Source organism: Arachis ipaensis, chromosome B01, assembly GCF_000816755.2.
Source record: "Arachis ipaensis cultivar K30076 chromosome B01, Araip1.1, whole genome shotgun sequence".
Classification (NCBI taxonomy): Eukaryota; Viridiplantae; Streptophyta; class Magnoliopsida; order Fabales; family Fabaceae; genus Arachis; species Arachis ipaensis.
Genome location: NC_029785.2, coordinates 11,192,301 through 11,203,237, shown reverse-complemented (window position 1 = coordinate 11,203,237; position 10,937 = coordinate 11,192,301).

Here is a 10,937-nt window from a genome sequence, read left to right as displayed (position 1 = left end):
AACTAGACTAATCACCACATTTTGTGTGGTGGGTGTGTGAAAGCCAAATCGTATTCGAGTATAGGGGTCCTAATCCTAGCATGTGTGCACCATCTATAGATATAAAGGAATGAGATGAAGCTAAATCATTTAGTGAATACACATAATATTTTTGTCATTAGTAATATTATGGTTGAAGGCCAATGAGATATAATTCAAATGGCATAGTCTTTTCATACTCATGTAGAGGTCGTGGATTCAACTCTTACTCCTAACTTTGAAAAAAAATATTATAACTTAAGCATGATATTCTGATAGTAAAAATATTACAGAAACTATACGAAAAAAATAATTTGGATTTGAAAAAGAAATTTAATGCCAAAATTATGTGTAAAAACATAAAAGTTCAATTAAACACTGGGTTAATTATGGTGCACTACAAACTAATTTAATCAAGAAGTGAAGATTAATAAAATGTGAAAAATAATTCATATATTAAATTTATCTTTTAGTTTGTTGATAAATTAGAAGATCTATTAAAGAATAAATATAAGAAATTATTTCCTTAATCAAGTTTACATTTTTTGTTATATTATAAAAATTATTCATTAGGCACATATAAAAAAATAATATCTAAATAATTTTTATATTGTACTAATTTATTTCCATATCTAACAAGATTAGAACCCATCACCTCCCTTATATTTTTGTTCTTATCTTTTAAAAAATAATCAAAAGGTAAATATAGAAAAACCAAAAGTCACGAATTCTCCCACCCCTTCAAAAACGAAAAAGGAAACAAAAGCGAATCTAGTAGCCTTTCGACATCTCTATCTGACGTCTCACCTCACTCAACCAAAAAACTCTAAGACCCAACTTTTTCACAGTTAAACTGCATAACCTCCTACCACATACGAAGGCGTCGTCGACTACAGTACATGCCAGCACCCGCGACTCATCTGATAGCAACGTCTCGGGCAGCTTCTTCGCAAACAGCCCTTTTCCTTGGGTTGTTGACAGATTGAGACTACAAACTTCGTACTGTTATCAACGGACTCGAGCATCTTCTAAATCGTCAAAAAATTGGACAAGGTAAAGTTTTGCCCTGATCATTGTACTCCCAACACACAATCTTTTATTCGATGTTTCTTCTTTTGCATGTCTTTTCTCTGTTGGTAACTTTTCTTTCATTAATTTGATTAAGTGAAGTTTTAAGTTTTGAAAAGATTGAGTTGATAAGTTGATTTTCCGAGTCTAAATATGCGGAATCCAAACATGCTTTGTGACAAGGTGGAATGCTATTTTTTGAAATAACTCGTTTATGCTGTTACTATTATTATCACATTTTTTGTTATAAAAAAGTTACATTAATAAAAAGTTATTGTTGTTTCTTTCTTTCTGCCTGTTTGCAGATAAACCAAAGAAGTTTTTTAAACACTGTTCTCCCACCATGAGTGTTGTTGCATGTAGAAGTGGTTGTAAAAGGTAGACATTGTATTATTTGTGTCTTCTATTAATGATTTTTTGTTCTGTGTTGTAAACATACTAAATGGAGTTGATTTAGGCATTTCTTTGGCACAAGACAACATTGGCCAATTGATAAAGAATCAAGAATTATATTCGGTGCATACAAAGAATCGGGTACACATTTAAATTAATATATAATTTGTGCTTTTTTTTAGTAACCATGTAAAAAACAGATAAATTACATGTAACTGAATTAATAAAATCTATCATAATAAATTAAATGTATGTGATAATTGTTTTTTTTTTTAGGATGATGTGTTGGTTTCAGATAGATTAATTGCTAGATATGGTGCTGAGTTGAAACATGAAATTGTCTTAATTGATCTCTGTGACAATTGTATCAAGTTTAAAATAAAAAACTCAAGGAAAAAAAATCTGGATACCTTCACATGAGGTAGAGAAGTTACTTGCTTTCTATAACTTCAAAAGCATGGTGAGGGTTTGTTTAATGTATGTCACAAGTGGAATATTTTTTATGACTCCTGTGGATAAACGAAATAATCCAATCTATATGAATTTTTATGAATCTCACTATGTTAAAGATATTATTGGGATATCTTTGTCAAAAGTTATCCAAGATAAGTTAGGGTTAAACTACTTTGATGCATTGGATGATGTTGCTTCTAGTATAGAGTTTACAGTTCTTTTAATTATTATTAATTTTGTAAATGTTATACTTCAATTATTGTATTTATTAACATATTTATTTTCAAATATGTCTATAATTCATTGTATAATATCATGTTACTATTTGCTTCTTCGGTTGTCTGTTTTTTTCAATTATTTTTGAATTTTTTTCTCTTTTTTTTTATTAATTGCACTTGTAGTCTTGGTGTGCAAAGAATTGTCAAGAACAATTCAAAAGCAAGCACTGTTCAAAATAGATCAACGACAAAAAAGAGAGAGGATATGTTCATTTTTTTCTGATTTAATATTATACTAGTATTACATGAGTTCTTAATTTTATCATTCTCTGTATAAATTAATTGGTAGTTAAGTTTGTTACAATGAAAATGTATTAGGTAAAAGAATTACTTTCTATTTCAGAATATTTTGGATAACATCGTCTTACATCTTTGATTGTTATCATTTTTAGTTTGATGACATTTTTTTATAAATTATCATTAAAACAAATAGATATGTTGTTCTACATCATTGTAAGACATTGACTAAGCATGATGTCAAGGCTGATCGAGTTGTTAGTTTGCATAATGATAGTTTTATATTTATTAGTTACTTTAATTTTTTTGTGGAATTATTTTTTTTTACACAGTATATCCCGTATCAATTTGCTAAGTTACTACTTGAGTCAGGAGGATCAGAAAATTGAAAGTTTGTTGTTGAAGAATCAAAGATTATTACAAGTTTTGAAATAAATGTTTTGAAAAGTAAAGGCAAAGAACGAGAATACAAAATTGGTCCTAAATGAAAAGATTTTGTGAAAATGCACAAACTTAAAACCAGAGATTCATGTGTCTTTGGGATGATTTGGAAAGAAGATCAGCTGATTCGAATTTCTGTAACTAGGAAGTAGTACTTTAGTTGATTTGAAATTTTTTTATGTTATTTTTGGATACATATTACATTTTAAAATTTAGACTTTTCATGTTCTGAAATTTAAAATATGTGCCGTGAATAAATTTGTTACTTAATCTATGTAATATTTTGTTGTATGGAGTGAATAGTTATTCTAAACAAATATAAAGTATTTAACTTTATTTTTTTTCTCTTGTAATGACAATCAAATTATTATATATTTTTTTTAAATTATATTACCGAGGTCAGGTATAATTTTTTGTCCAAGATATTTTAAATATATTGAATAATTTTATTTTTCAATATATTTATAAAATTGTAATTCCGTGTGTTACAATAAAATAAACATTTAAAATGTTCTTTTTAAAATCATGTTATTTATCAAAAATCAAAACATTAAAAAAAATATTTATTTATTTATTTATTTGTTTTCTGGACAGGGCGGTGGGTAGATGAGATGAGAGAAAGAGAACACGTATATCTATAAATAGATGAAAAGTAAGTAGGTGAGTGCTGCAATGAATGTTGTAGAGTCCAAAGTGGCTGGATAATGATATGATTGGACCAGTTTGTGAATGCAACATACATAGGACCTTAGGCTGCGGCACCATTCCCTGTTTCAAGTGTGAATTAAATTAGTTGCAACCCAAACCCAATGCTGCGTGTTCTCTTCTCTTGTGTTTCTCTGACTCAGTGGAGATCAGATTCATAATGATCAACTCATGCCCATCTTGACAATGCCGTCGCCATCCATGTGTATATATTTCGGCCTTTGAAAATGGGTTCTTCAATTTCCTTTCTCAACAGGTTTGGATGACATGTTACAAAATACTGAAAATAGGACTTTTGACAAATGATAACTCTATCAAACTATTCTATTATTTAGGTGATGATGATTACACCTTTATTTTGGACATAAATTATTACTTTTCTTTTTTTAATTTTAAGTTTGTTGTTACATCCATCAAGATACCTACTACAAGCCTACAATGAATAGCAATTGATACCTTGGTTATGGAGTAAATACTACAAAAATTATGTTACGTTTTAAAGTCGTGATTATAGCTAAAAAAAATTATGATCGTAGATTAATGGTCACTGATTTTATCTTTATATCATAGTTATAAAATGTGACTTAATATACGATAATCATAGCTCAATAGTCATAAAAATTTTAGGCAAAAGTTACTCTTTTTAATACTTATTTAAAAAATGTGAGTATACATGTATTTTTACGTTTTACTTAAACATTATTAGGCTACCGTTTTAACAGTGACAATAGGACTATTCTATAGTCAAGATTTTTTTATCGTGGCATTAGATTGCAATTTATGGTCACATTTATTAATTGTGACATTAGGTTATTCTATAATCACGATTGTTATTAGTTATTATAGAGTACAGACAAAGCTTAAACAGCCAAATATCCGAATAAGGGCCCAAATAGTCAAATACTTGCAGTAAGGTCCCTAGAAATAGGCTAAAGAAGTAAAGGGAATTAAGGAGCCGTTTGAAAACTTCAAAATAATTTTTTTGAGTTTTTGATGATGAAAAGTAATAGTATTAATTTTTAGTGTAATTTTTAAAATTAAATTACAATTTTTAAGAAGCTATTTAAGAGTTTATAGAGAAGTTAAAAAAATAATTTTTTTTTCATACTAAAAAACTTCTCTCATAATATTACTATTTTTTATCACATTTCTATAAAATAAACATTTTTAGAAATAAAAATCCAAACACAAAATTACTTATTTATAAGTTACTTTTAATATAATCATTTATTGTTTAAGTTATTTTTTCAAAAGTAGCTAAATTAAGTTGTTTACCCAAACTTGGTCTAAATACCTTAGAATCCGAAAAAAAAAAACATATTAAAAGCAAATATATCAAAATGTCAAGATATAAAAAGCAATTAAATCGGCATAATGGCTAACCAGCTTAAAATATTAAGCAAATATCACTACTAGAAAATAGGATATTTCAGACAAATTTTTAAAATAGAATTTTGCTGTAAAAAATATCGACAAACTTTCTATCAGTAAAAAAATTGAATCGACAAATTATAAGATCCGCCGGTAATTCTATCGATAAAATCAAAATTTTGATTTTAGAGTTATTACCGATAAAGCTTAAATTTTGTCGCAAATTTGAGTAATCCTAACTTAAAACATCATCTCTCGAGCTCCATTCACACACTCTACACAAAACACACTCCTCTCTCTCTCGCATGAGCTTCCTCTGCCGCTGAGGCCGCCGCCGTAGGAGCTCTCTCTGTCACTGCTTGCATCGCACGAGCTCCTTCTGCCGTCGCTCACATCACGTCGGATCCTTTCATCACTCTAAGGTCCGAGAAAATTAAATTAAGTAAATTGATTATTTAAAACTGCATTAATTGGGATTAAGACTCTCGGAATATGTAAAAATATTAGAATTTATAATTTAAAAATTTAAAGGTAAAATTTGAATTAAGAAAATTAAATTGAACGCGAAAATATAATTATTTTGGGAAAAATACGTACTGGTGTTGAAGTCGTACGTACCGGCTTAAATCTGTCTGGTACTGCGAGTGAGAAAAATTAAAAGTGAGAAAATTGAAGAAGGTTAAGAAACTAAAATTTATTATTTAATTTGGGAAAGTAAAAATAATTAGGATACAAATTAAAATACTAATCTTGGGCCAACGAGTTAAAACAATTGAACCGGGTCCATGTGGGCCCAACCCAAGTTATATAACCTTCAAACTTAGTGAATTCAGCCACTTTCACCCATTGAAAGAGAAGGAGGCACGGATAAGAGAGGAAGAGAGTGCCCTAGTTTGTGCACTATTCACTTTTTTCTTCCATTGCTCATAACTTTTGATCCGGAGTTTCGGTTGACGAGTTGTTTGCGACCACGCGAAACTTATCTTTTCCTCTTCAATAATTATATTCGATTAGTTTGATGAGTAACTCGAAATCCCAACTCCAGTTTCTCATTTGAATTTGAATTCGTATTTCGGTTTGGGTATTGAGAAAAATTCAGATTTTTTATGTTTAGGAGAGGTTTAATTGTGAGTTCTAGCGGGGTTTTGACTCACGGCTATGAGAAATAAGGTAAGAAACTATTTTCCATTGTTTTACCCAAGTTTAAGTTATGAACTTAGTATGAATTATGTGGAAACCATGTAATTAGATGGAATAGAGCTTGTTTGGATTGATTTTGGGGTGAAGTGGAGCTAACCCGGTGAATTTTTGGCACAGGATTGGATTCCTTGGATTGCCTTGGTGTGGAATTGGTGGAGTTGGAGCCGGTGGAGGTGGGAGTTGCTGAACGAGAGTTTCTGAGGTTAAGACCGCTATCAATGAAGGTACAGGTTTTAATTTCGGATAGACATTTTGTAAAACTATGTGAAAACCTAGGTTAATTGCCCCTAAATTAGTATTGAATAAAATGGTTGATGATAAGTTGCAATTGTAGCATGATTGTATGTTTGGTGAGCTATGTGTGATTATATGGATGTAAGGTTATAAATGAATGTTGTGGTTTGATTATGAATATATTGATTTGGTGTGGTATGATTGCCTGTAATGGCAATTGATATGGAAATTAGGCTGGAGATAGAGATAGGGTGAGGTATCCCCTATATGGCAAGTCACGAAAAGTGATGAATGTGCCATGAGTGAATTGTTGTTGGATTAATAAGGATTTGATTATATGAGTGGCTTGTTAGTTTGATGAGTGATACAAAACTTGGAAATTTGGATGGGTTATGTCGGAATAGTTTGGTTAGGTGTCGACGGGATGGGACTTGATTAAATGAGTGTTGGGATGCCTAGAAATGATATTGGAATGGTTTAAAATTGGATTGAATTGGACTTTGGTGAAAATTGGCAAACTGGTGAAATTCGTAAAAACATAATTTGACCAACTTCGGTGCGCCATAACTTGGTGCTCGAAGCTTGGATTTGTGTAAAACTTATCTTAAATTGAAGCTAGTTAAAAGATATTTAAAACGGTTTAAGAATGGAAGAAATCGAAATTTTATAGAGAAAGTTATAAATGAAAGAAAAACGGTCTAAAAATTTGAATTCTGAGATTCTGTAGAAAATCAGAATTTCTGGTATACATGCCCATGCATACTATGGTACGTGCGCACATCACAGAACGAGCAACAAGGCTCATACGTACGCACAAAAAATTTCGCGAGTCATGCGTACGTGCGAGGGGATGCGTACGCACAATCTTTGTTATTATGAAAAAACTCTATTTTTGACTGTTTGGCATTCCTAGCTCGCTTGTAAACCCCTGTAACCCCCTAAATGAACCCCGATAACTCATTTTTAAGGCCTGGATAGGGTGTGATTAAGTTTAATGAACAAAATTTAACTATTCCTGGATTAAACACTTAGTTAACTGGAGAAAATGTTGGGGAGATGGTGGTTTTATCCCGCCCCCGGTGAGAACGGAGGTTCCATCCCACTCACGTGTCAATGGAATTGGCAAATTGATAAATGACTGGGGTTAGTGAACCTAAGTTTGGGAGATTAATAACGAATAGAGGTTAAACTATCTGATAGTTTGTGGAATTGAATAAAGTTAATTATTAATAATTAGTTGCCTGGGTAAGATGCAAGGATTGTGTAACAGCCCAGATCACCCGCTAGCATGATATTGTCCGCTTTAGCACACAAAGCCTCACGGTTTTGCCTTTAACGATAGGGATGATAGCCGAAGCCCCCCACACTCACTCGTCAAAACGCGTCATGCTAGGGAGAGGTATCCACACCCTTATAAGGCATGCTTCGTTCCCCTCCCCAATCGATGTGGGACCTTACAATCCACCCCCTAAGAGAGCCCAGCGCCCTCGCTGGCACATTGATCCGGGCTCCGGCTCTGATACCATCTGTAACAGTCCAGACCACCCGCTAGCATGATATTGTCTGCTTTGGCACACAAGGCCTCACTGTTTTGCCTTTGACGATAGGGATGATGGCCGAAACCCCCACACTCACTCGTAAAAACGCGTCATGCTAGGGAGAGGTATCTATACCCTTATAAGGCATGCTTCGTTCCCCTCCCTAACCGATATGGGACCTTACAGATTGTGGTTTGTCCCACTTGCTCTAGGTTAAGTGGGGATGGTGGCCTCGTCTCGCCCACAGTGAGGACGGTTGTGTTATCCCACTCATAAGAAAACATAATTGATTACATGACAAAGAATCGCAATTAATGAATCGATTATTCGTTAAATTGATAAAGAGATGGGGGTTAATGAGTTTAATAACATATGAAATTACTAAAAGACACTGATAATGACTGAGTATGGCCGGATTGGTTAGATTGGCAATGTCTGGGTGATATTTCGCATGTGTATTGATTGCTTGGATAAAATGCAAAATTTGCAGCTTTGTCCCACTTGCTCCGAGCTATTATTTGAGGCATCTGGGTAAGATGCAAAGGGTTGTGGCTTCGTCCCACTTGCTCCATGTTAAGTGGTTAAACACTTGTCTGGGTAAGACACAAGGTTTATGGCTTTGTCCCACTTGCTCCGGATAAAGGTTTGAGACACATGGGTAAGACGCAAGGGTTGAGATTTGTAAACACCGTCTGAGTAAGATGTAAGGGTTGAGGTTTGTCCCATTTGCTCCAAGTCAAGTGAGTCAGAGGCAAGGGTTGCAGTTTAGTCCCACTTGCTCCGTGTTGTGGTGTTCCATATCCGGGTTAGCTACCCATGTGTCAAATTTGGCTGTATAATTGACAAATGATCTCATTGGCCATAGGGCAGATATACATCAATTGCATTTATGTGTATTATTTTGGTGTGCATCTTGTAATTATTTTTTCTTCTTGATTAATTGTATTTATATGCTATTTGATCTAATTGCTTTATCTGTTCTCCCTATCTGTGTATTTTTTGTATTGTTTTGTATGTGTTTGAATAACTGAGAAGTCTCTTATGCTGGAGATGGTGAAGCTGAAGGTTGTTCTTGATGAGATATAAATGATTGAATAATTGGATGATGCTAATTGAGTTTGATTGATATTTGAGCTCCTCAGATAGAAGCAAGGGTTGTGGTTCACTTCAGTTGCTCCGAATTGAGAAACTGAGAGTACTAGTATAACTGACGACTTGTATTGAGACAGTTGAGATTTACTAAGATTGTTGAGATTAATGATGTTAATTGATACTATTGAGACTGAATGTTGTTAATATTAATTGTTTGAGACTGATAAAATCGAAAGGGCTTAATATAGAAAAATGAACAGTAATATATGGAGAGAATAAATAGCTTAGTATTGGAAAGAATTAAGATTAGAGATAGTGGACAAGGGCTGAGACTTAGTCTGTTTACAGATGAGCAGATATTTTATATACTTTTTGGCATCATTTTCATATAGTTTTTGTTATGTTTTGTTTAAGTTTTATTATATTTTCATAGGTTTTAGTACAAAATTCACATTTCTACTTTGAGTTGCTGTGTTTTATGATGATTTCAGGTAAATTCAGGCTGAAATTGAGGAGCTTTGGAAAAGTCTGATTCAGAGACAGGGAAAAGGCTGCAGATGCTATCGGATTCTGACCTCCATGCCCTCGAAGGAGCATTTCTAGAGCTACAGAAGTCCAAATAGCACACTCTCAAGCCATTGGAAAGCTAACATCCAGGGCTTTCCAGCAATATATAATAGTCTATACTTTGCTCTGAAAATGAAGGTCTAAAACTGGCGTTCAACGCCAGTTCTTCACCCCCTTCCTGGCGTTGAACGCCCAAAAGAGAGCAGCTGGCGCCCAACGCCCAAAAAGGAGTCCAAAGCTGGTGTTCAATGCCCAAAAAAGGTACTAGCACGTGGATTTACCCCTAGCTCAGCCCAAACACTCACCAAGTAGGCCCCAGAAGTAGATTTTCGCACTAAAAGACTATTGTATCCTATTTTTGTAATCCTTAGTTATTAAATTAATATATATAGACAAGAGTTCACCCTTGTTAGGAGCTCTTGGCCACTCTACACGTTTTACATTACTTTTCTGTAAGCTATGAGCAACTAAACCTCCTAGGTTAAGGTTAGGAGCTCTACTGATTCTTATGGATTAATAATATCACTATTCTATTTCAATCTATGCTTGATTCCATTCTAAGATGTATCTTCGTTTTTCATCCTAATGAATTGGAAATGTAACTTGACCGTCATCCCTATTCTACATGGGTTCTTGCGAGTCCTTGACGGGATAGTATTGAACCACAAGCTTGATTATACATCTCTTAGACAGCTAATCCACGACTTCGTTGGGGACTTGGAGATATTAGTTCAGTCGAGGTACGGGGCGATTAGGGCCTTTGTGGTATAGGCTAGAATCAATAGAGCAGCGTTCTCTAATCCAGAAGATCCGACCTTGTCTATGGCGCTTTGAGTAGGATCACCAAGGGAATGGACTGCAGGAGCTTCACCCCCGTTCAGATTGGATGATCACTGACCTGGTGTTTGATCTGAAGCAGAGGAGATTAATAACCACTGACATGACGTTAATCATGTACAGCCTGCCATGCAATGAATCATCAGAAGTTGAAGTAGACAGTGAGAAAAATTGATCCAGAAGGAGGAAGCATCTCCGAAGTCTCAACTGTTCTCTTATCATTGAATTCACACCAATTAAGTAATTCTATCTTTATTCTGTTTTTATGCGTTTTTCCACAACAACTATATTTTCTATCCGTCTGACTAAGATCTACAAGGTAGCCATTTCTTGCTCAATCCAACAATCTCTATGGGATCGACCCTCACTCACCTGAGGTATTACTTGGACGACCCTGTGCACTTGCCGGTCTATCTGTGCGAATATTGCGGTATCAATTTCGTGCACCATTTATCCTGTTTGGATTAGAATTTTTATGAATTATATATAATAAAAGAAAATATTG